The following is a 27,323-nucleotide window of genomic DNA, read 5'->3' on the forward strand; positions in this document are numbered from 1 at the left end:
AAATTTAACATAAGTTTTGAGGAGTATGTTCAGACTTCACCTTGCATCCCCTCTTGTAAAACATAGTCTAACATTTACTTTCCTAATCTGTCACGTAATATCAACTGTCACTATGACAAAGAAGAAATGCTTTAGAAATTATCGAGGAAGTGAGCGAAGTCGCGCACATGCAATGGAACACAGAACGCTGTACAGCCGCTCCTGCTGATGAAAGTTTATATTATATTAATAATGTGACGAGTCTCATGTCATACATATGCACTGATCATGCATACACACCACTGCTCTGCGCATGAGCACAAGTAATTTTAGAATTTGAAGTAGTTGGATGCAAACGGATATAGCTAATATGTTTTCTTTTAAACTGATTATTTTAGGTCTACATCACTCCTTTCAATTGGATGGAAATTTAAACCAGATCAAGCTCAATTGGGACATTTGAAATATTTCCATGAATGATTTTCAATCTGATTCAGCTATCAGTTGGATTATAAATTGATTATTTGGTTGCATGTAAATATATCTACAGATAAACTCTTTTTGAGTATTCTATTCTCAATTCAGGTTGTCTATTCTGTTTATTGTGACCAGGTCATGATGTGCTGACCATCTTGCACACAGCTCTTGACCAAAGGCCAATGAGACATTTAAGTGCACACCTATCCCTATGGCCTGAGGTCAGTTGTTTTAGGAACAACTCAGCATCTTTCCTTTCACCAGTGTAATTTTGCTTGGTAACCAAGGTGATCCGACACACCTCACATGGACTTTTTCTTCAAGGTAATGCAATGAAGCTCAAGAGACTCACAGAGAATATTATGGACACCTCAGTTAGTCAGTAGGGGGCATCCTCACCAGAATTCTAATTACTGTTACCATCCTTACCACACACCTGAATCCAAACCCATATAATTAGCCACCTTATATCTTTTTAAAGTCGTATGTGTTGGTAACTGCCTTTCTTAATCCAGTTCATTGCATTCACTTGATCATGTTGTCCATCTTGGCTATTTGTCACATCTGCATTTCACAGCATCCCTATTAACCCTGCACACGTCTTGGAAAAAAACATTGTGATTGTAGAGGGGAGGCAATGGCAATTAAAAAAGAGTCTGTGTCTATCCATTAGTCAACCGGGTCATCTCTAAATTTCCTGACCAATTCATCGTGACTCAAACCATTGTTTTCAATAAGCAACTAACCTTCGAACAAAAACACCAAATATTCACCAAAAATATATTACAATATTAAATATCTGTGGCAATCTACTGTGCCTACTACTTCCTGCATGTATTGGAACACCAGACCTTTAAGTATTTTATGGAGGCACCTTCTCTCATTGGCCTCTGAGTGGTTCTTCTATATCACAAACTCATTAACAGTCTTAGTTATCCTGTTGTCCAAGGTATGACAACACCTAGGTTGACTCCTATTTCCTGGAAAGAAATTGAAAGAGACTAGTAGAATTATGTATTTTAATTTATTTATTTATTTTCCATGTTTGGTATTCTAAAATGGAGCTCAAAGACTCTGCAAGCAGGAATAGACTGTGGGACATTGCCATCAATCTCCTATCAGGGAAATTAACTTGTAAGACCTATCTTGTTTCAACTCCTGATTGTAAAACCATGGAGGATCAGAAGGTCGTATGGAGGATTATAGGTCTTCTACATCTTAAGAGGCAGAGGGGTTCTTTTAGAACCTTTTAGACTTTCTGTGAAGAAAGTTGGAAACTTGTGTCCCTGAATATTACTGCAGCCTAGGTTTCACTGTCATTGCATCCAGACATCATTTGCCTCTATGATAGACACAGACAGAATATTTTCTCTGAAGAAAATGTCAGAGATTGTTCAGTCCGCAGGTCTCTGCATCAACTTTCTGCTGAACTGTTGGAACCACAATCCATCCCACAATGTCCATGGTTACACAAAATGCATTATTTCTTTTGAAATGGAAACAACATTATTCTTCAAAATATAATTTTTTTTACAGACTCCTTGAGGATATTGTTTCTGACCAGTGTACAGATTTCACATCTGGATTCAGATTTCAACTTGAGTCTTGCTTTATGTACCATCTACTGGACAAGCTGAGAGACTAAAAGGACATATTTCTGACTTTATCCATAATTTGCATGATTGGTAGAATCCACAATCAACAACTGAAATAAATGCAGTAAACAGACCAATAAGTTTAAAAATAAAAACAAATGAACAAACATTAAACTATACCCAGATAATGGGGTACACCTTCAACCTTGAACAAATAACAAAGTAGACTGTCAACCTCTGATTTCAAACTCTAAAATATCTCTTCTCTTAGTGCTGCAATGTCAGAATGCTCCGATAACATCCTGATGTCATGAAGGTCAGATGTAATATCTGGTCATCTTGGAAGGATTTAGGTCAGTGAAGAGATTGCATATGTCATTAAAGTACATGTCTGACAAACTCCTAATTTTATTTCTTTTTTAACTTTTAGTTCTTTTTCTCATGCAAAAAACACACCTACGGTGCAACAGAGAACAGATTCTGAAAATATTCCTATTTAAATAATTTATGAAATCTAAATATAGTGACTTTCTAATAAAAGCACAATGGCACAATGACTGCGTGAGCTGAGAAGAAAAAAAGTATGAAATTCACAGAGCATATTTTGACAGCTTAACTACTTTGGTACAAAACTCTTTAATGTCTTACTCATAGCTTTATCTTCTAGCATGCAGACTTTGTGCTGCAGAAATTGCAAAGACAATTCAGCCAACCAAAATGTATACATAAGTATGAACAAGCAGGACATACACACACACACACAGACACACACACACACACACACTCAGAGAGAGCTGTTGGTCTTAATGTGTCACATCGACAGCATATAAGGATGGATCATCAAATTTAAGTTGTTCCTCATACATTAGGAGACTTGTGAGCATGTTGCTTTTTGATGAAACATTTAAATATCAAGAAGCTAGACACAGTGCTCCAGTAAACCAACAGTTACAATAATTTGAATTGTAAAAACTTTCGGAAGGAAAAGAAACACAACTTCAAATGCATTTACAACCTGAGAGGGCCTGGTTGCTGATCATTTTCTTTTCAGGAACACATTTTTTTGTGACATTTACAAAACAGAGTGTTTTTAGTGTTTTATGATGATAATAAATATTGACTATTGTAATGAAATATTGGGACTACCAATGGGTAAACATTATGTGTCTTTCATTGCTAATTGTTATGGATGGGGGGGGGGGGGGGTAGCTGATATCAGTTCTAAAAGAGGCAGATAAACATCTTTGAAAAACACAAAGATACCTAATAAAGCTGTTGTTAACAGAGCGCTGGTGTTAGATGACCATTATGAAGTGCAGAGTGACCTGGATGGATGAATCTTTTCATAAAGGCTCACTGCAAAATGTTTCGATTGATTTTTTAGCTCAAGGGAACAAACAAACCATTTAAAGTTAAGAAGCTGGGGTGGCAACACAAAGGTAGAAGGTTCAATCCTAAGAAGGGGCAACAAGGAATGGATACTAATCACAATTGCCCTTTTGAGCATAGCATTTGGTTGTGTCAGGATCAGAGAATGAGGCTCAAGACCCAAGCATTTATTAACACAAAGAGGGCAAAAACAAACCAAAACTCCCACAAAGGGAAAAAAACAAAAATAAACTACCATGTAATGGAAAAAGGTAATCCAGGGCTGGGGCAGAAGGCAGCAGGGAACAGGACCGACCTGAAAGGGTAGGGATGAACAGAACAGGAAACTAGACAGACTGACTGGAATAAACAAACAAATACACAGGACCGACTGGGAAACATGACTGGAAACAAGATGAAATGGCACTGAAAGGCAAACACGGGGAGACTAAAGTAGGGAGAGAAATCAACAGGTTAACAAGACAGGACAGGTGTTACTAATAAACTAATAATGGGCAAAAAAGAAGGCAGGGTATGACGTAAGTCAGATATACATGCAGCGATACAGAAATAAAACAAAGCCACATACTCTCAAAAGACAACAAAACACCTGAATGGCATGAGAGCACATTGCAAGACAATCAAGACAATAAGGCAATATACGCCCCTGCCAACAGACAAACAAGATGAGAGAATGCGTAGCAACGGCAAACAAAGTGATGCCACGCATTCTCACACTAAACGAAACCTAAGCGTACATTGCGAAGCAAAAGGCCTGTACGAGGGTTCTGCCACACTCAAACCAGAAGTGACCGAAACTTAGCACAACGTGATGACAGCTCGCGACCCGGGCAAGCAACGTAACGCGAGCGTGACACGAGGCACATGGTCTTAAATCAGATTGCATGACTATAACACAACTTCCGGGATTTAGGATTCAGTAAGCAAGAAACATCATGTTTAAAAGTACCGGGTTGATATTATAATAAATTTGAAGGAAGAACTAACCACTGGATTTGCTGTAGTTTTCAAGATTCAAGTTTTGTTTGAGACACTTAGTAGCAAGCAAACTAAATAATTACAGTAGAACTGTAAATTGCTTATGAAGTAGAGGTCAGTTACTATGCCTATATAATGGAGAAAGGACAGGAAGTACCAAATTACAAAATGCAACAAAGAATGGGAAATACACAAGGATATACTGTATAAAAGGAAGGTCTGAATCAGCCTTTGCTACAACTAAAAGAAGCAATGCTGCTAAATTAACAAAATTTTTCAGTGGAATGACAGTTCAGCTGTTCAAAATATAGTGTAGCTCTTCCAGTAACAAACTACTTTTCCGACAAATACCTGTGAAGCATGAAAATACACAAGGCTGTTTTTAATATCACATTGTATTGTGCATGCAACTCTACAGCCAAGCACACACCTCAAACATCTTCTCTCTCATATGTAAAAATAGAAAATCTAGCCAATACATAAAATCTAGTGTTCTGGCAAACTAGCCACAAACTTACGAACAATTTGCAACTCATTATATTTAGATGCAAATGTAATTTTCTGCAAATGCTTGCCAGAAGTTTGCCGCTCTTTGCCGGTAGTGGTGAACCAGCAGCAAACATTTAGCAACGATGTACAATTTTCTGCAAGTTTGCAGCAAAGCTCATTTGCATGTGAATTTGTGGCACGTTTGCATCAAAGTTGCATTTCAATTTATTTGTTGAATTTTATTGCTGTCATCCAAATAAAAGTTCAATAAGTATAAAATGACATCATCATTCAATAATGAATTCTAAAATCGAATAGTTATACATTTTTAAAGATATCGCTCCCTTAAATAGCTTCAATGTACTTAGATACATTTTGTTAATAGCTTGTAGTGTAGCTAACTACTTTTCCAAAGGGTTCCTTGACTAGTTTTACTAGTTTAAATGATGAGTAGCTTGTAGCGTGACAAGCTACAGTATTAAAGTAGTTTCCCTAACACTTGAATCAGCAAAGTAGAAAGGATAATGCCAACAGTATTTGTAGTACCTGCTCTGAGCCTGACATCATCATAGTCATGAAAGAGAGAAAGATGAGAGCAGCAACCTCACGTAAACCTGAATCATCAACTTGTTTGCAGCACTGTCTGTATGACCAAGAGAGCTGCAACAATCACAGTCTCTAAGAGACACTCTGCCACTGAGACAATGTGTAACAGCCAGTGCTGAAACTGATGAAGAGCTCTTATGGAGAAAGACTTGATTGGAGTAAAATTGGAGAGTGTGTGAGTAGGTGTGCTATTCTTGAGGGGGAAAATAACTGAAAACCAAGTACTTGCCTGACATCCTCACAAGGAAAACAGCCTCATAACCAGACAAAATAATGTTATTATATAGGGTATCATCCAAAGGTTTTTATTAAAAGGGTAAATATTTGCAGCAAGTTAAGGATTAGTAGAGTATTTAGGGTTGTATAGTGGAAGAGGTACTATTGGACGGATGTCCATAAATTATTCATTTGCCAAAATGCACAGGAACAAAAAGAAGAATTTGTACACGATGAGTATCTCGACTTTGCTGGTAAAAGACCTTTTTGAAAATTCAGGTTTGCACTTTCTCACTGCACTAAAGCATCACCTTCAAGATATAACACATGCCAACCAGAGGCCTGATAGATAAGTGTTTCATTTGCAAAAATGGGCATCAAAAAGTATGGAATTTATAAAAAAAAAACACAAAAGTGTGCTTATCATGCACATACGTATGCGTGTTGAGTTAAGCACTCAAATCAGATCTAATCATCTTCTAGGTGTTATAAAATGATATAAATTTTATGTAACTAATTGAAAAAGCAAATCAAAAATGAAAATGAAACACTGGATGAGGATCTGCTGCTTTTGGAAGATTTTTCCCAAGGCATTCCAAGGAGAGAGCATTTTTAATGACAAAAAGGATTTCTTGGCTCGATTCCCGAAGACAATCTGCTTGGGATAGTGTTCTAAATGGCAGAAATGTTCTTTTGAGATAAAATAAATGAATCAAGGCCATAACCATGTCTTGAACATTGGGGGGACCAAACCATTTTGGGGGTGGGGGCTTACGTGAGTTGAGGTCACAAATATAATGGTCCTCTTTGGTCCTTTAAAATAGTAAAGGCGCTGAATGCAATACTATTCTAAATAAAGGCTTTAAATGCGATAAAAACCCAAAATGTTATAATTTTTGTTTTTAAAAGATACTTCACACAGTACAAGACTACCACTGTGTCTGTACAAAAGTCAGAATTAATTAAAAACAAAGAAATTATTTAGAAAATCTTAAATGGTTTTAAATTATTTGCATTAAAATTAAATGACACTGTCCTTGCCACAACCTAAAAACTCAATGGAAGCCACAATTCACAAGTTTCCCCATTTTTGAGTTCTAATCTGAGGGTGATAACACTCTTTGTGTTGTATAGATCATTATCTTAGACAATGTCAAGAGAATTTTCTAAAAAGCTACTTTAGATGTTTGCCAAATAATCACATTTAATCAATTCCTTTACACATTTTCTCTTTGTCTTAAACCTGATATGCTAAAAATGGCTCTGTTAATGTTTTCACATTCAAAATTAAGAATGACATACAAATCATGTAATTATACATGACTGTGACAGGGTGGAGGGCGGGGCCGGGTCGTGATTCTACACACCTGGCCCCTTATCAGGCTAATCAAGCCTCCAAGAGGTCTTGGAGTCTTAATTAGTTCCAGCTCAGCTTCTTAATCTTGAGTCCCACCTTCATCGATTTGATTGGCTATGCCAAATGTCATTGACGAGCAAAGTTAACTACTGTTCACAAAAAAAATGTTAGTTTTTTAACCATTATGTTATTCCTGCAACAACTTGAGTGGTGGTGGCGTAGTGGGCTAATGCACACAACTGTTAATCAGAAGGTTGTTGGTTCGATCCCCACAGCCACCACCATTGTGTCCTTGAGCAAGGCACTTAACTCCAGGTTGCTCCGGGGGGATTGTTCCTGTAATAACTGCACTGTAAGTCGCTTTGGATAAAAGCGTCTGCCAAATGCATAAATGTACATGTAAATGTAACTTAATGACAATTATACAGCAGCACATAATGGACTGCATCAGAACAGCAACAAGGATGTAAATTATTTGGGGGGGACAATCTGACCATATCTGATTATTGGAGGGAACTTGTCCCCCTCAATGTACAGTATATAATGGTAATGACCCTGAAATGAATAATAATCAATCTGTGATGTGGACTTTACTCTTGACTATCATGGCCTAGCACAGTAGACAGTTTGACGACAGATCCGGCCAAACATATTCGGTGGTCGACCATAATATTGGTTTGGTGGTCAGCTGTCTGAACAGGTCTTATCAGATGACTCTGCAATTGCCCTGTACATCTGAAAGAAGGTGTGCTGTATTATGGTGACATTTGAAGTAGTGCAAATCTTGCAGAAGGAAATGTTTTACCTCTCCTACTTAAGCCTGACCCTGATTGCAATGATAATTACATAAAACATATCTAAGCATCAGTAAAACCATCAATTTCCCTGGAAATAAAAATGGTAAAAGATAGGTTTCTGTGTAAAACAAGTTAAATCAGCTATAATAATACATGTACAGTATATTCTACAAACATTATCTGAAAACAAGCCTTAAAATAAAATCAGATTTATAAAATATCACATGTAATTTTGTTTCTTAGGCAAATTTATCTTGTAAGGATATTTATTTATTTATTTTTTACTGGAAAACAAGATAAAGATACTGATTAAGAAATTCATTTTGCAGTGTATTTTCTCACTTATCGGAGCAGATGACATTTACAGCCTGTCTCATATCCTACAGTATTTTCCTAGCTTCTAGAAACCTACTTTTAGTATCACGTGTCTGGATGTCAATATGTCAGACAGCAGTGAAGTGCCACTACTCACCAGTCAAACAACCACTGCACTAAAACAAGAGTTTAAACTTTGCCGGTTACAAGCGGCTATAAAAGGATAGAAATGTCTGATCGTAAATAAAAAAAGAAACAGATAAATAAACAAGCCAGAGAACTTCATATATCTTCCTCAGTGTATCGAATATCAACTTGAAAGGAGACCGATCTCAAGCTCGAACATCTAAAGGCCCAGGTATACTTAGTTTTTGCGGGTTCTGGATTGGCTCATGCCCGGCCGACCGCGTTGCCTTTCTGAGTATACTTGTATACTTTCTGACCGCAAACGAAAAGGATGTACAACTGCTTTGTGACACTCTTTTAGTACAGTCAATGGCCAGTGCATGCGCAGACGAAGCACACAGCCGAGGAAAGCAGGAGTCAAGAAAAACTAGGCAGCACACGGTTAAACCGTCACACATACTGTGCGCAGAGCGATCCGCAATGCGCACACCCGAAGCAGGGCCGTAGCTTGTGGGAAAAGTGATAATGATTCTTGGGGCCCAAAGGTACACTGCAGGAGTGAAACCACTCAGTATGAGGTTTAGTCAAAGACCACTCTCAGCAAACATAAGCACCAGTCTCTTGTGGCATTATGTCAGCTCCATAAATAATTGACAGTCCAGAGCTGAATAATGCACAATCCTACATCAACACACTGTTTCCTGATGGACAACCACAAAACCACACCCCAATCATCCCATAATGCTTCAGTATCTTGTGCTACACAGCATCAGGCTACAAAAGATTATATTAATTCTTATGTGACGTTCGGCAGAATCTCAGCCTTTATCATCACAATTAAATTATATTGTACGAAAAAAGATACAATGAAAGTGAACGGTGACTGAGGCTAACAAACTGCTTATCACCTTTTGTGTCCTATGGAGGCAAGAAAGTCATATGGGTGGAGTCTCCCTTTAATATATTAAACTATGACCCCTACAGAGGGTTTGTCCATGATAAGATTTGATATTAAGCTTGTGTTCTACTTCTAGACAATCAGTTCAGGTGTGTGTGGCTAAAAATGCAAGCAGTTCTGCAAAGTTATACACACAACTAGCTGAGTCAGTCATGAAATCAGACTGTTAGGATGAATTAGCTGGCTATCGGCTACCTTGACCTGCTGTCATGGAAACCGGAAATGAGGCTCAGCAGCCACTAGCTAGCTAGCGTTCTAAAATGATATGTGTAGCAAACAAGAAAGCACTGACAATGCAATACAGCTATCAAATGAACACAACAACAGCTCCGACATCAACACCATTGTTGTTAATTTATGTACTGTTTAGTTAAACGTATTTTCATGATCCAAAACACTGAGGAATCTGTGAATATTCTTGATTTAGTGATTTTGCAATGAAAATTTAATTCATTAATTTAAAATGCTAAAAACAAATCAAATACATTTATAAATTCAAATTGCACTCCAAACGAAATGAAAAAGTAAATAAAATAACGAAGTGATCAAACAAATTATATATATATATATATATATATATATATATATATTAGTAACCACCTTTTCATTTACAATCAGGCAAGTAGGCTGCAGAGTTGCATTCACAATGAACTGCTCTATGGAAATAAAGTGAACTGAACTTAAAACACCTCCTGAGATGAAATCATGTGCAGCACTCATAAGAGTGAGTTGCAAAAAAAAATTCAGAAGACGGAAACAAAGAAGAGTTAGAACCTTTTACATGCACATGTTCCACGATACTGCATGCCTCCATACAAACAGCGTGTCAGACATGTGCATAGACGGCTTTTCTGTCATGTGTAATATTATTATAATAATATTACAAAGTGTGTTTCTTCAAGCATGTGTCTATGTGTCTACAGATAAATACATTATTTTTGTATTAATATTAATTTGATGATAATAATAATAGCCTAATAATAATAATGGTAATAATTATTTAATGCATTAATGGGAAAACAAGCCAAATGTTGTCTTGACATAATCATAGGCATCAGCTATTGGCATTCACTATGACCATCGTTGATCCCCGAGATCATCATCTGCCGGCACAACCCGATTGTGCATTTCTCTCTGTAAATGAAAAATTTTTTCAGAGAGTCTCTTGCTGTTTTTTCAGACACATTTAAAATCATTACCGCTTTTCGCTGAACGCTGAAGCTCGATTTGTGCATGCACTTGTAAAATTTATATTTTAAAGGCTCACTATTACAGTTTAGTATTTCTCTGTAATGTAGAACAATGTTAGCAATGTTACTAATAAATTTTTTTCTCAGCCTGGAACTCAGAACTGGAACCATTTTCTGATGAAAAATGTTTCTTCTTCATGTGATGTTTATTGGCGGATGGCAATCTAGCTTATTGTGCATTACGGCCACCTAATGAGCCTGTGCAGCATCACAGGAAAGCCTGTCAAACAGCCGCTGAAGATGAAAGAGATCACGTATCTTGATTAAATCCATCTATGAATTCAAATGAAAAGGTAGCTTACCATGTGGAGGTCTAAGTTATATTTTATTCATTCTTGAGGTCTAACAAACATGTGGAATCCATTTCCTCCCCCATTAATGGTATGTAATGTATTGTGATAAATATCAATATTGAACAATATGATACAAAATATTGAGAAAACATATGCACATGAAATATTTGAGAAGGAAAAGAATATATTCAAAGAGCATGAAAGGAATGGGAAACTAGGTGAGGGTTTATGGGGGCATTATAATGACATTTGTGTTATCCCGACTAAGCACTTGATAGAAGATTGAAATTGACAATGGCTTTCCATGGCAGCACAGAGGGACAGCTTTCAAAGACACAGTGAACCAAGGGAATTAAAAGCTTTGCATGCACATGTGGCTACAGTCAGAGATGAAATACTCACTGCCTCCTCATGTGAAAATGGTGCTTCATTATAGCAGAGGGGAAACGGTCTCTTCACTGGACACACACAAAACACTTCTGCTATCTGCAAACACTCAGAAATCTGGAAAGAGAGAGAGAGAGAGAAAGAAAGAAAGAGTGAGTGAAAAAGATACAACCAGATGACATTACAAAAACATTGATGCTTGTTTGTATTTTTTTACCGCAGGGTAAAAAATACAGGGGGACAGGGGGAAACATTGTGGAATTAATTATTTTAGCACAAATTGTGAATTAATTGTGCTTAATGATGGTGTCATTTATTTGTACAGGTTTGATATTATGCAAATCAGGTAATGGCACAAACAGGCTAAAAAAATCTGTTTAACACAATTTGCACAGAATAGTTTCTAATTGTATATACTAGTCCTGATTGCGATGTATGTTGTAAGGGTTTAACGGTTGTCGGTAAAAAAAAACAACCGTACAGTTAGTATTGGCACAGTATACAGTTAGTATAGTTCACCTCACGTTTAATGATGCATCTGGAGTACAAGTTTTGGTCAAGAAAACAAAGCATCAAACAGACACAGGCACAGTTTCAACTTCCGCTAATGCACCTGAATGGATTTGTAAATGGATATGCTCTGGAGTGGTGGTGGCGTAGTGGACTAAAGCACATAACTGGTAATCAGAAGGTTGCTGGTTCGATCCCCACAGCCACCACCATTGTGTCCTTGAGCAAGACACTTAATCCAAGTTGCTCTGGGGGAATTGTCCCTGTAATAAGTGCACTGTAAGTAGCTTTGGATAAAAGCATCTGCCAAATGCATAAATGTAAATGTAAAATATGCTCCACCTAGGTTTCATGTGGGTCAACTTGATGGCATCACTGTTCTGCAAGTGTTGTGTGTAGTTGAAAATGGCAAGTGGGGAAAATGAAACACTGATTTCTCCTTTCTAGGAACACTTTCTTTTTGCAGTCAATTACAGCAGTGATGGTCAAAAGATATTTACAAACAGGCACAGTTTGCAGACATCGCTCGACACGAGTGCTCTATACTGGTAATATACTGTATGTCAATAATGCACGTGAGGGTTTATTTAAATGCGCATGCAAGTTCTTCCTATTTCATTGTGTGGCTGTGATCTATCTAAGCATCAATAATGCGCTTTGATTAATGGCATTAAGATGCCATTATAGTAATACATTGATACATGATTAATCATTTATGCCAGCATCACCCAGGGAAAGAGCCGTAGGTGAGCCGAAACTGCACACAATCCCTTCCATTTTTAAGCAGGCACTCAGTGCTAATTTGAACAGACATGAAACAATAACTAAAGTGCTTGAGGTGTTCATGTGGGATTTTCATGTATGATTAAAATACTCAAGCAGCATTATCACAACCTCCCTTCTCGTACACATTCTAATAGCAAGGTTATTCCTTTTATAGTGATGTGCAGCTTTCAAATATTGAATATGTTGAGATGAGTTTGAACTTTATGTTGATGCATGTGGCGTATTAGTGCAGGTATTAGTAATTCGATTTTTTTAGCTAAGGACCCTAAAAAAATGAATATATAGTAATATAGTAATATTGTAGTAACCATGACTGCTGTCACCATGGTTTTCTGAGCAGAAATCATGGTTTTGATACAATTAACCATGGTTTTATAGCAGTAATACTGTAGTTTCTATATTGTAACCATGACAGTAACCATGTTTATATTGTGGTTACTATGATTTTACTACAAATGCCATGGTTAAACTATGGTTACTGTGGTAAAAACAATTATTGTTATTTAAGGGCAAACCTGTTGAAGTGTTTACCAAATAGATTATTCTTTGGATTTGGCAGTAATATATATATATATATATATATATATATATTTTTTATTTTATTTATTTTTTTTTTTTGAACAAAGCAAATACTGAACCTTACCGAAACGTTACACCCCAAGTATGTTGTCATCTGATCATAATATGATGAATTACTACTGCCATGATTAATATAAAATGTACACAAACATACCTTTTAAACTAAAAAATAATTGGTTGAAAATAATTTTATCAAGCAAATAGCATTGACTTATGTGCATAAGGTGCTATTATTAACAAGCTTAATGTATATATAAAAAAGGTTTGTTTTTTTAGAATGACAAAGACATAAAAACTGTGCAGCATATTTTCAGTATATTGTGCTTATAGTGGTTAAACTAGATTTTTGGTGGTTAGTGAATAAGACTTTGTTTTTGCACTGAAACACTGCAACTGTTATATAGTGGTGCAACTGTTTAATGAATTGGCCCATTTGTTCCAGCATTAAAAGCACTTCCTGGCTGGCATGGCTATTTAATGTGGCAAGGATGTAATGTGCCCGCTTTCTACTTCCTAATGTACAAATCCTGTCTACCAGATGCACAACAATCAGCCTGTGAAGTGTTTCCAGACTAAATAAGGAAGACATAAGAAGAGGGGGAAAAAAAGGTCTGAAAAAGGAAAAATAAGCTGGAGTCCCATAAACTGTTTGAAGAATATATAATGGGTTAAATCTGGGGGACAATGACTCACAGTAATGGACCGTGCAAGACGGTCTAAAGAGAAACTTATGCACATTGTTTACCTTTATAACAGTGCTTGCATTGAAACTAAACTGTGTGGTTTACATTTGCCATTGTGATAAATTTAATGCAATCCCACCTCAATGCTCTAATGCATTTGAGCCACATTAAATAGTGTCCGCTAGAATGCTGAATATGCAAAAACACAATAGATGGTTTACATTACAGGAGAACAAAGAAAATTATGCAGTGTTATATGGACAGTTAACCAAAAAAAAAAAAAAAAAAATATATATATATATATATATATATATATATATATATATATATATATATTGAGTTCCATGGAAGGAAAATGTCATATGGTCATATCTTGGTGAGTAAATGATGACATAATTCTCCCTTCTGGGTGGAGAGGTAGAAGTATGAGCACCATTGGTCTAAGCTCCCTTTGATTTGAGGCTGCAGCTTGAGCGAGAATAATTAGAACACAACTTCATTGTTCCAAAAAGGCAACAGCAATCAGAATATTTAGGTCACCATAGACATTTGTGCTGCCACCAAGTTCACTCCAAACCTGATTATAAACTCAAAAACTCCAGGAAAACAATTAAGAATTCATGTGCTTGTTCGCGTTTGGGTGTGGAGGCTGGCACGGCGTAGAGATGTCAGCGTGCGCTTGTGCATATGGGTTTGCTGTGAATCAAGATGCATCAACGAGGGAGCACTTGTGTCCCCTTGAGTGTTTGTGAGAGCCAGTTTTGCATCATTAATGTTGCAATAAATTATTTTTCTTTTTTTTCTTTCTTCCTGATTATTTTTGACACAGAACTTGGCACAGGCATTCAGTCCTGAGAATGAATGAGAGTGTGGAGAGAGTGCGAGAATTTGAATAAAATTAATTATCTTCTGTCCTTCTTGTTTTTGACCTCTAAAATTCAGCAAGCTCATTTTTCTCTTTTCTTTTTTCCTCTCCATACAGAATGTCCTTAACTTGCAGACTTTGATAAAGGACAAACACTCACTTTTTCATTCCTTCCCTCTGCATTTGCATGTCACGGTTCACAATCTGTGAATCTGCTGAAGATTACCAATCTTTTACGGCCTCAGCTTTAAATATAGCTACTGGTACTTCCCTAATTCAATTTAGCAGATCAGCCTCTTCAGAGTAATGAGAAGCAACAAACAGCCCAGAACCTTGTCTCATGGTTTCATAAAGACTGATGTGAGGTTGCCATCTATTTGCCCCAATGGTATACTGTATCAATTAGACTTAAAACATAGATCTACTCTAATTATAGTTTATTGCATGGTAAGGTTTAGGATTTGATTGTGATACATGGCCAAAGGTATAAGAATATCCTCTACTAATAAATAGGTTTGGCATTGCTCCTGTATTCCTTTTAAGACAAATCTTAATACAACAGCATACAATGACTTTCTAGAGAAATGTATGCATCCAACTATATGGCAACAGTCTGCGGGCGGATCCTTTTATATTCCAGCATGACAATGTGCTTGTGCACAAATTGAGGTCCATAAAAAAATGGTTTACTTAGTCTGATGTGGAAGAATGTGACTGGCTTTCACAATGTCTAGAACTGAACCACACTGAACCTGGATCAATAGGATAGCAGACCACGACCCAGGCCTCATCATCCACCGTCATTACCTGACCTCACTTTTGCTTGTATTAAGATGGGAAAAAGTCCCAGCAGCCATGTTCCAATATATAGTAAAATACATTCTCAAAGGAGTGGGAGCTCCAATTATATCAATGGTTTTGAATTTAAATGCTCAACAAACACATATAAGTGTGGTGTTTGGGTGGCCACAAACTTTTGACAATTTAGTCAAAGTGACGTAGTCAAAGGTCTGGTACATTTTATGAATATATAAGGCAAATAGTTGAGACCTTGACAGTCAAAATGCCACTGATTCCCTAAGGCACAATGGGTCAAGACATGACCTGATGTTCAAAATGTCCAGAATCTACTACCACAGTGTGTATATGAGCGGCACAGTCTTGTTTTGAAATAAAGTGACTCTCTTGTTCCATTCCTGTACTGTATTAGTTCTGCTGCAACAGTATCCATGATTGAGTGCTGCTATTACATAAGGGAAAAATAATAGAAAGAATGAGATAACAGGGAGGTCAGACAGTGACTGTTAAAGACCAAATGCCAGTCTCTGACTGACCTCTGGCTATTACACTGTTCTTTCATCACTGACCTACAGCCATTGCAGTAATGGCACAGGTGGCCATCATAATGTAGTATTCATGGAGCCCAAGATAGGTTGTAACCCAACTTTGGGTTTAAAGAGAGGTCTGCTTGCCAACACTCTTCTTCTGGGGAGGAACCACCAGTTCAGGTCACCTGCCACTGCAAATTTTTATGCTAATGTGATCAATAGCCCTGCTCTTTTTCGACTCTCTTTCATTTCACAAGGCAGCAGGGCACTGATGAAAGACTGTTTTTAATTAGGGATCAACTTAACTATAGGGATTTCCCAGAAGGGTGAGCAGGATGTAGCAAATGTTGTTAGGGGGGAACTGGGAGAAGTGCTAACTCTATTGTTCCCCATAATATACACTATATGGAGCTCTATATCCAAACATTGCGAGTATGCATTATATACAGTGGTGTGCCAGAGAACAACTACCATTCAATTATTGCTGACCTGGTCCTCATCCAGTCTCACAAGAGTATGTGGCCAAGGGGGACATTAAAATGGTACAATGCTGGCAGAGAGTGATCAGGACCACATTATAATTATTGTGTTTCTTCATTGCTGCCATAAATCCAGCATTGTAGCACCACTCCTATGTAGATCTGTTTTTCTTTTCCAAGAAGAAGCAGTTGTGCTGACTATTCCAAGTATAATAGCTGAAGAGAAATGCTTTACCATAGGTATGGAGTTCTTTGGATGGTAAGAAAATCTGTTATTACTCTATTTATTCCCCCATTGTGGTCGTTTTTCATTCTGAAAAAAAAAAAAAGTCTGGAACTTCAAGCTGCCTGTAGTAAAACATAAATGCTCTTTGTGAAGAGTGTTATAAATTATATTTAAGGATTTTCCAAAGAAAGCTTTTGTTGAATTCAAACCGCAAATGCAGCTGGAGTTTGCCAAACATGATTGGAACTGAATGTACCCGGTTTCTAGGGTAATTTACGACAAAAATACAGCCGCTGGACAACAAACACCAAAGGAGAGTCTGCCATATAAACAGTTAAATACAGAAAAAAATACAATAAAAAATCCCCATTGTGAAGCATGATGTTGAATTTCTGATATTGTAGGGCTGTTTGTCCAGACTGATTACACTGAATTTGACAAAAGTATGTTGAAAGCTTTGCTGCTGAAATAAAAATATTCTTATCGAAATTCGAACCAGTGCCCCCAGTGGCCAAAGCTGGAAGTGTTGTTGAACGCATGTGCATGTGTGTGCTCCAAAGTGCAGAGTGGCACCAAAAGCAAGTTTTAGTTTTAAAGAATGTATATTTTATTAACTCTACACCCTAACCAAAACTCCAAATCCAACTCTAAACCTAACCATCAGTGGAATACAAATTCATACTATGTGAATATTTCATGGTTTCCATGGGATCAGAACCTGTGTTATCAGTAGTGCTATAGGTAAACATGATCACATTGGAATTAAGACAAAAATATTTGATGGGCAATGGGAATTGTCAGTAATTCATCAGAATGAGGTAAATTTCAGGGTAAATTATCATTCTGGAGCTATCTTATTTTTTCTTCTTCTCAAGAGCCTGTAAATCGGAATTTATAGTATATGGCACATGCTAGAAGGCTAAGACTAGGTTGTGGCTACATTAAGACTTAAAATCCATAAAAAGGGCTCGTTAATCACAGAATGAAGCTTCTTGAGTACCTAGTTACCAAACATAAACCTATTGAAAACTGACTGAAGCTGAAGATAAGAGTCCAATTAACCAGGTTGTGGGATGATTTTTATATGATGGAATGACCATAGTTCCTTTTATGTGTGCTATCCCACAGCATCTGGTATTATATGAGAAGATAAGTGCTGGTCACTGTTGGGTCAATATCAGCAAAGGCAGGGTGCACAAACTCTTAAATTGTATGATACCAATTGATAAAATGTTTAATAAGAATTTTGATTAAACCCATTTTTTACCGGTATTTCTTCTACCTGAGTGTAATCTGATACAAAAATATCTATAAATTACATTGTAGTTTTGTTTACCTTCGTCATATGTACCAATAAATCCACATATATATATATACAAATCCTGCATGATCTACTTGACCTTGCATACATATATCAATAAAAAAAACATCATTATGTTAATGTAAGACGTATATGAGAAGAACCTTTCTGACATGTGCAGCTCAACCCATCTACCATTTCATCTCATGTATGACTTTAAAGTAGATTTCTATTTAATGCGGCCAGACACTCTACTTGAACCATACTGGCTTTTCAAGGTCATATCTTATTATAAATTGAATGGCTCTGTTTGAATTACATATTGCATCACACAATTGATAGATGGAACCTGAGAGTTGGTGTGATGACACAGGGGGTTGGAAACTGTTATTGTTTATCCAGGACATTTGATTTGCCCTGCCCTTCACTTTCATAACTATTCATCTTCCAGTATGAGGTGGACTTAGTGTTAAAGGGAAAGTCTATATGGAGATTATGCATTACTATTAATAAGAGTCAATTAAGTTTTCTTGACACAACTTAACTGCCCTAAAAATGCAGTAATTATCTAACATTGATTCGAGTTGATTTTGTAGCTTCCACAATTTTCACACTCTGTTTCTGAAGCATATTTGAGGAAAAACCCATCTGTCACAAGACAGATCAAAGTCAAACGAGCCAATTTCTGTCAGTTCTCCAATTTGACACAGTATGTAATTACTATGTTTAGCCTTTGCATGGCAGTATAATGTATTATAACATTGCATAAGCATTCAAGTACAAGTAAAAACGTGCAAAAAGAAAGTAAATTACAATGTCTTGTTCTAACTCTTTCTTGCTCTCTGAAGTCATGCATTATGGAAGTGTGCTGATGTAGCGGTAAATTGCAGAAGAAAAAATGGGAAAAGAGTGTTTGTAGTTAAATGTGCATATTCTCAAAACACACAATAGTGCACAGTTGGATGCAGGATTCTGCCTCACTGACTGAAGTAAGATCTTAGAGTGATGTAATATTATGAGTTTGAGTGCAGAAAGTATATGTGAGGTGTTTTGCATATATGAATGTGACAGCTCACTTTGAACGTGTGTGTAATGACCATGCACCCAGGTGTGTTCTGATTTTAAATGTCTATGCTTGTGGATGACAGTTCATTAGAGAAAATCTGCTTAAGTTTGAGTGTGTTGGTTCATGGGTGTGAGCTACAATTTCTCCACTGTGTTTCACTGTACTGTGGAGAGAGATGTACTGCTTTTCCAAACCTGAGGAAGATTAATATTTAATAGCCACCAGTTTTATATTCCAAGCTCCTCTCTCATTCTACCTTACACTTCACATTCAATTTCTCTGGTGTAGCATCTCCTTCACTCCCTCGCTGTCTCTTTTCCTCTCCACAAATTCTCATTAAACACCTCTTCATTGGACAGTGTACAGGAACAAGTCCAGGCTGTCCTACACTGTCCCATTCTGTCGATCCCGCATATCACTATCGTATCATATTCCCCACTCTGCGATGAAAAAGAATCCAATTTTTATTCCCCCATAATCTCACATGCCTCTCTCATGACTTGTTTGACCATTCTGCCCAGTCTCGAGTAACTGGTCTGGACTGGTCCACACTGTAGCTTCTTCTGCCTTACATTAACAGATACAATGATTATTTCATCCTCAAAAGCACTTATTGTCATTTCAGGCATACAAATGAAAAACCCTCATTTGCCCTTATTCCCGGAAGCTGTGTAAAGTCAGTCAATGCTTGCCAGATCAAGTATTTACAATTTTGTGCACAATATGCATCAGATGGTCAGTAAACGGACTGTGGCCTGTCTGAAACTACATGCTTGCTGACTTCTACTGCAGGAACTGACCACTTTTTTCACACTCTGCCCTCTTCACAGAGTACAGCACAAACTGTCAACTGTACCTCACAACTTCACTAAGGTAGCTGCCACTACTGAACAGAACTTAAATTCCAAATTAACTCTAAAGATTGGTTATAAAGAAAGACAGGTACAGAGACAGAGAGAGAGAGAGAAAATCCCAGTCTTTTGGGAGAAAGGGAATGAATGTTTAGCCTCTCACTCCAAGATGGCCCAATTATGTTGCAATTTTAGACCACTTTGCTGAAAGTCTGTAGAGCTCAGTCCTGGCAAAGAGGCCCATTAATGAGTACCAACGTGCTCAAACAGAGCTTCTTTGATCTTAGGCACAGAATCTCTTATTCAAATAACACCTTTATGTATATTTTTATCTACAAAAGTTAGCTAAATCTGACAAAACCTTCCCTATGGGATTTCATCAAATAAAACAAGTAATTATTATTATTATTATTTAATTCTAAAAATGCAAAGATGTTTACTTTCAGGGTTAGAGTTAATCTATAGCCTTATTTTAAAGGGTCAGTTCACCCAACATTACTTGACTCATCAGGTAGACCCAACATCAGGTGTTGAGCCCATGCCAGATTTAATGTGGATTAAGTTTGCCCTCCAATGTTAGTCTGCACATGTGTATTAATATTTATCTAGAGTGTCGGTACATTGTACATAGCAAATTTGTATATGGGACAGCAAGTTTTAACAGTTGAAATGAAAAGTTTAATTTGTATGTTAGTCTAAGTTCAGCTCTGAACTCGGCATCTCCCTCTCTCTAAAACACACATACTGTGTGTCATTGTTTCCTGCAGAATTCAGCTCGTGCAGTGGGAGAATTAATAATAATAATAATAATAATAATAATAATAGTAATAAGAATAAGAGGTATCATAACAACATTCAGAAATTATAGAAATATATTACAATTGTATTATAATAAAATATTGTTACTGTTATATTTATTATTATTATACAAGTAATATTTCTGTAACATTTTCTTGTATTACTATGGGGTCAGGTTAAACTCTCAAACCTTGATTTTGGAGGAAACAGCAGGAAGGTCCTTCTGTGTGATCAATTATATTTTGATTGATCGTTAAGCCCCACAAAATGCAATAGAGAGTTGTGTTTGCGTTATTTTGCGGCACATGCTCTTTATATCTCATCACTTTCAATTTAGAGTACAAACTCACAACTTGGATGAATAACCATGTAACGAGGAGAGCGATCTTATAAGTGCAGCGGAACGCGGCAGTTCGATAGAGAGCCACATGCAGCTGCCATGTGTGTGTTTGTATTGTGTGTCTTTTTGTTTAAATTAAATATTATCTTGACTGTTCAGCCGGTGCCCGCCTCCTCCTTTCCCCATTTTAACCTTGCTACACATACTCTAAGGCCAAACTGTGTGACAATCTATTTCCCAGTTGAGGCACATGCCATTTTATTATCTTTAAGATGATTGTAAAAAAAAGTTCTGACGGGGTCAGCACAACCAACAAAAATGTAAAGCAATCAAATCCTGACTTGAAAGAGCTCATGCTTTTTTCCCCATCTTCAAAATTACCACCAGCTGAGTTGCAATCACAAGCAGGCAATTTAAAGAGTGACAAAGCAGCCATTTATTAATTCCTCTCTTTCAACATTGAATACTCACAAGTTCCGGCAGCAAAAGCATGGGTAAACCCCCCCTTCAATTTTTTTGCCTCAAACTGAATTTTCCTTACCCAACCCAATTGAAGATATCAAATCTCGGACTTGAGTCACAATTCAGACTATCACAAAGACAGAACTGCACATCAGTGAAAAAGATTGGAAATAAATGAATTCATTCATCACTGTTCTCCACTAGTTTGCAAACTTTTTGCAGGGAACCATGCAGCAGACTGGAAGCTATTAACAACAACGATTCATCAGCGGTAACTTCCAAATATTTGGTTAGATGCCCCTTCAAATATTAGGTGTCAAACTCTTTTGTGGCCTGACCTTGTGTGGGTGTTGGACAGTTATTTGATTAATGAATTGTGTGGGCATTAGAGACTGAATATTGGAAATGTGACACTTCCGATCAAAGCAGAAGAGGGGTTAATAGGTCCATCTAGAGGGGTTAATAGGTCACCTCAGAGCAGGTGGAAAAATCAGTGTCATCTCAGTGCACTACCTCAGTCTGTCTACAACAGTACAGGAAATACAGTTTAGATTTGGAGACATGAGAGCCCTTTTACTTTATTAGTCATTACAACATCTATTAGAAAATGACTCCAATAATCATTGACAAAAAAGTAACAACATAATATTAGTGTGGTTATTTGGAGATGATAACATGGTAATGTTAAATAGGGCTAAATAGTCTCTGTATTTAAGACATGTGCCATGGTAGTGCCATGTTTTTTGGACATGATAGTAATTCCAATGTATTTTATGCAAATGTTGGAGTGCCATGTAAATATCATGGTATATGAATATGATCATTCAGTACCATCATGTACATCTGATACAATCACTATACCTGTAACCCGCACAAGAAGAGACAGTCACAATGTAAGTCAAACTGCGTTTTATTGCAGGCAGGCAAAAGTACAATCAAGGGGCAAATCCAGTGAAGAATGGTCAGGGTGAGCGTTAAATCGAAGCCTGGGAATCAAGATAGGGTAAAGGGGCAAATCCAGGAGAGAGTGGTCAACGAGAGCGTAGGGGGTCAAAGCCGGGGTAATCAGAATCAGCGAGACGGGACTAGAGGCAGCAAAAGACAGGGGAATAAGGGGAGCTCGAAAGCCGGGGAATCAAGAGGAAAATGACGAGACTAGTGGGAGCAAAAGACAGGGGAACAAGGGGAGCTGGCAAGCTAAGAGGTGAACGAGAGGAGGTCAAAACTAGACGAGACTAGCAGGGGGCAAAGACACGGGAAACTAAATACAATAACCAACAACCGTGAGAGAAAGGGTAGTGATATATATAGGGGCAAGTTCAGGTGTAAACCATGACAGGTGATGAGACGAGTGCAGGTGAAACTAATGTGCAGGAGTGCAGATGACGCGAGTGCAGGTGGTCATAATGTTCTGGGGGATTGGAAACGCGTGAGAAACTCGAGGAAGGGAGATTGCCTACAAGCATGTGAGCGAGTAGGAGCAAAGTGGGCATGAGGGCTCGAGCGAGCAAAAAGAGCGTGCGAGCTCGAGGGGACGGAACGAGCGTGGGAGCTCCAGGGGGCGGAACGAGCGTGGAAGCTTGAGGGGGCGGAGCGAGGGAGCGGGGTTCGTGACAGTACGCCCCCCTCTAAAACGGATGGCTCCTGACGGCCGCGCTCGGTTGCGAGGAAGTGGTGCTGGACGAACCCAACAAACAAAAAACCCTGAACAGACAACCCACAAAACACACAAACAAAACTGAGGGCAGTCCAAGGGGCACAGAGGGAAATGAGACAGTCCATGGGGTCAATGGGCAGTATCAAGGCAAGGTCTGGGGGAACATAGCGGACAGGCGGGTGGTCGGGAGATCTAGGGGGCAGCCATAGGGCAGAGACAGGGTCAGGGGGTCTGGAAGGCGACTGGAGGACAGGGACTGGGTCCGGGGGTCTGGAAGGTGACCACCGGACAGGAATAGGGTCCGGAGGCCAGGGAGAGGGTCAGGAAGTCCGGGCTGAGCCGCGAAAGGCGGTGCCGTCAGAGGCGGCACTGTAGGCGGCTCTGGAGGTGGGGTTCTGGAAGGCTCTGGAGGTGGAGCCGAAGGAGGCTTTAGGTGCAAAGGCCTGAAAGGCTCTGGAGGTGGAGCTGACGGAGGCTTTAGGGGGGAAGGCCTGGAAGGCTCAGGAGGTGGAGCCAATGGAGGTGGCGCCGTGGGAGGTCCCCGAGGCGATGACCTGGCAGGCTCTGTAGTCTCGGGGGGGTAGAGCCGTAGGAGGCCCGAGAGGCGGAGCCATAGAAAGCTCTGGAGTCTTTGGGAGCAGAGCCATGAGGGGCTCGGGAGGTGGAGCCGTGGGAGGCTCGGGAGGCGGAGCCGTAGGAGGCTCGAGAGGCGGAGCCCTACGAAGCTCTGGAGTCTCTGGGAGTAGAGCCGTGAGAGGCTCGGGGAAAAAGGTCGTGGAAGACTCGAGAGGCTCTAGAGGTGGGGCCCTGGAAGACTCGAGAGACGAAGCCCTGAGAGGCTTGGAAGGGGGTGGAGCCCTGAAAGACTCGAGAGGAGAAGCCCTGAGAGGCTTGAGGGGAGGAGGAGCCCTGAGAGACTCGAGAGGGGAAGCCCTGAGAGGCTTGAGAGGGGGAGGAGCCCTGAGAGACTCGAGAGGGGAAGCCCTGAGAGGCTTGAGAGGGGGAGGAGCCCTGAGAGACTCGAGAGGCAAAGCCGTGTGAGGCTTGAGGGGTGGAGCCATGAAAGACTCGAGGGACGGAGCCCTGAGAGGCTCGAGGGGAGGAGGAGCCTGAGAGACTCAAGAGGCGAAGCTGTGAGAGGCTTAAGGGGTGGAGCCATGAAAGACTCGAGGGACAGAGCCCTGAGAGGCTCGAGGGGTGGAGCCATGAAAGACTCAAGGGACGGAGCCCTGAGAGGCTCGAGGGGAGGAGGAGCCCTGAGAGACTCGAGAGGAGAAGCCCTGAGAGGCTTGGGAGGGGGAGCCCTGAAAGACTCGAGAGGAGAAGCCCTGAGAGGCTTGGGAGGGGGAGCCCTGAAAGACTCGAGAGGAGAAGCCCTGAGAGGCTCGAGAGGAGGAGCCCTGGGAGGCTTGGGAGGAGGAGCCTTGGAAGGCTCAAGAAGAGGAGCCCTGGGAGGCTTGGGAGGAGGAGCCTTGAAAGACTCGGGAGGAGAAGCCCTGAGAGGTGGCGCTCTGGGAGGCTCGAGAGACTTGAAAGGCAGAACCCTGGGGGGCTTGGGAGGTAGAGCTCTGGGAGGCTCGAGAGGAGGAGCCTTAGGAGGCTCGAGAGGAAGAGCCCTGGAAGGCTTGAGAGGAGCCCTGGGAGGCTTGGGAGGAGGAGCCTTGGGAGACTCGAGAGGCGGAGGCCGCGAGGGCTCTGAGGGGTGAGCAGAGGCTGGCAGAGCCGTGGAAGACTCTGAGAGCGGAGCAGAACCCGGCAGAGCCGTGGAAGACTCTGAGAGCGGAGCACAACCCGGCAGAGCCGTGGAAGACTCTGAGAGCGGAGCACAACCCGGCAGAGCCGTGGAAGACTCTGAGAGCGGAGCACAACCCGGCAGAGCCGTGGAAGACTCTGAGAGCGGAGCACAACCCGGCAGAGCCGTGGAAGACTCTGGGGCGGAGCACAACCCGGCAGAGCCGTGGAAGACTCTGGGGCGGAGCACAACCCGGCAGAGCCGTGGAAGACTCTGGGGCGGAGCACAACCCGGCAGAGCCGTGGAAGACTCTGGGGCGGAGCACAACCCGGCAGAGCCGTGGAAGACTCTGGGGCGGAGCACAACCCGGCAGAGCCGTGGAAGACTCTGGGGCGGAGCAGAACCCGGCAGAGCCGTGGAAGACTCTGGGGGCGGAGCAGAACCCGGCAGAGCCGTGGAAGACTCTGGGGGCGGAGCAGAACCCGGCAGAGCCGTGGAAGACTCTGGGGCGGAGCAGAACCCGGCAGAGCCGTGGAAGACTCTGGGGGCGGAGCAGAACCCGGCAGAGCCGTGGAAGACTCTGGGGGCGGAGCAGAACCCGGCAGAGCCGTGGAAGACTCTGGGGGCGAAGCAGAACCCGGCAGAGCTGTGGAAGACTCTGGGGCGGAGCAGAGCCGTGGAAGACTCTGGGGCGGAGCAGAGCCGTGGAAGACTCTGGGGCGGAGCAGAGCCGTGGAAGACTCTGGGGGCGGAGCAGAACCCGGCAGAGCCGTGGAAGACTCTGAGGGCGGAGCAGAGGTCGGTAGAGCTGTGGAAGACTCTGAGGGAACCTCTGCGGTCTTGAGCACAAGACGAGACTGGGGAGAAGGGGCCCTCTTCCTTCTCTTGCGTCCTCGGCCAACAGGGGACGTGGCCATGGGGATGGTCGAGGCTACAGGCGCTGGCTCACCGACCGTGGTGGGCATGGGCGCTGGCTCGTTGGCCGTGGCGGGCATGGGCGCTGGCTCGTTGGCCGTGGCGGGCATGGGCGCTGACTCTCTGGCCGTGGCAGGCATGGGCGTTGACTCGCTGGCCGTGCCAGGCTTCGGGACTGGGGCCGTGACAGGCTTCGGGACTGGGGCCGTGACAGGCCTCGAGACGTGTCAGGCTTCGGGACTGGGGCCGTGTAAGGTTTCGGGGCTAGGGCCGTGTCAGGCTTCGGGGCTAGGGCCGTGTCAGGCTTCGGGACTAGGGCCACGACAGGCTTCGGGACTAGGGCCGTGACAGGCTTCGGGACTTGGGCCGTGTAAGGCTTCAAGACGGGGGCCGTGTAAGGCTTCAAGACGGGGGCCGTGGTAGGCTTCAAGATGGGGGCCGTGGTAGGCTTCAAGACGGGGGCCGTGGTATGGAATGCTGGTTCAGTTTCTGCCTCCCCCACAGTAAACGAGGAACCAGCGTACAGTAGGGCGAGGTCAATAAACTGAGCCAGGTTGAGAGAGCAGCGACCACCAGGCATGAATGATGAGGCTGGCTCATTCAGTCCAAATTGAAAAATGTCTTTCAGAGCCACCTCATCAAAATTCACCTGGTACGCCAGGGCACAAAAATCCATAATATAAGCCTCCAAGGGTTGGCTCCCCTGGCGCAAACCCAAGAGTCGGGCCGCTGGCTCCATAATGTCAAGGACGGGTTATGAGTTACATAACCACTGCCTTGCACGCAAAACCCTTGGTTCGTGTCCGATGAGCCATAAAACCTCTCCGGGGATGGAGAGCATACGGCGCTCGTGGATTCGTGGAAAGCATCAACGGGCTCAGGGGCAGACACAGGTGAAACAGGGTGACATAAATCAGACAAAGAACATACCTGCTGCCCCTGGGCCGCGAGCGCGCGGTCCTGCCTCCAAACTGTAGCTCCTCGCGCCGAATGTGACGTGCACCTCCGCTCTAGTGAGCTGCGCGAATCCTCAGTGCGGGGCATTGTGACTGTCTTCTGTAACGGTTGGTTATTCTGTAACCCGCACAAGAAGAGACAGTCACAATGTAAGTCAAACTGCGTTTTATTGCAGGCAGGCAAAAGTACAATCAAGGGGCAAATCCAGTGAAGAATGGTCAGGGTGAGCGTTAAATCGAAGCCTGGGAATCAAGATAGGGTAAAGGGAAAAATCCAGGAGAGAGTGGTCAACGAGAGCATAGGGGGTCAAAGCCGGGGTAATCAGAATCAGCGAGACGGGACTAGAGGGAGCAAAAGACAGGGGAACAAGGGGAGCTCGAAAGCCGGGGAATCAAGAGGAAAATGACGAGACTAGTGGGAGCAAAAGACAGGGGAACAAGGGGAGCTGGCAAGCTAAGAGGTGAACAAGAGGAGGTCAAAACTAGACGAGACTAGCGGGGGCAAAGACACGGAAACTAAATACAATAACCAACAACCGTGGAGACGAAAGGGTAGTGATATATATAGGGGCAAGTGC

General features: G+C 41.2%; 1 protein-coding gene across 1 annotated transcript in view; it reads right to left on the reverse strand.

Annotated features, from left to right (window-relative positions):
* LOC127650711 (disks large-associated protein 3-like) overlaps positions 1 to 27,323 on the reverse strand; it is a 294,628-nt gene that overhangs the window by 143,418 nt on the left and 123,887 nt on the right. The window contains 1 exon segment of the mRNA XM_052136307.1: positions 11,228 to 11,329. The gene's annotated coding sequence lies outside the window, so the exon portion shown is untranslated.

This window comes from Xyrauchen texanus, chromosome 10 (genome assembly GCF_025860055.1).
Source record: "Xyrauchen texanus isolate HMW12.3.18 chromosome 10, RBS_HiC_50CHRs, whole genome shotgun sequence".
In the NCBI taxonomy this organism is placed as follows: Eukaryota; Metazoa; Chordata; class Actinopteri; order Cypriniformes; family Catostomidae; genus Xyrauchen; species Xyrauchen texanus.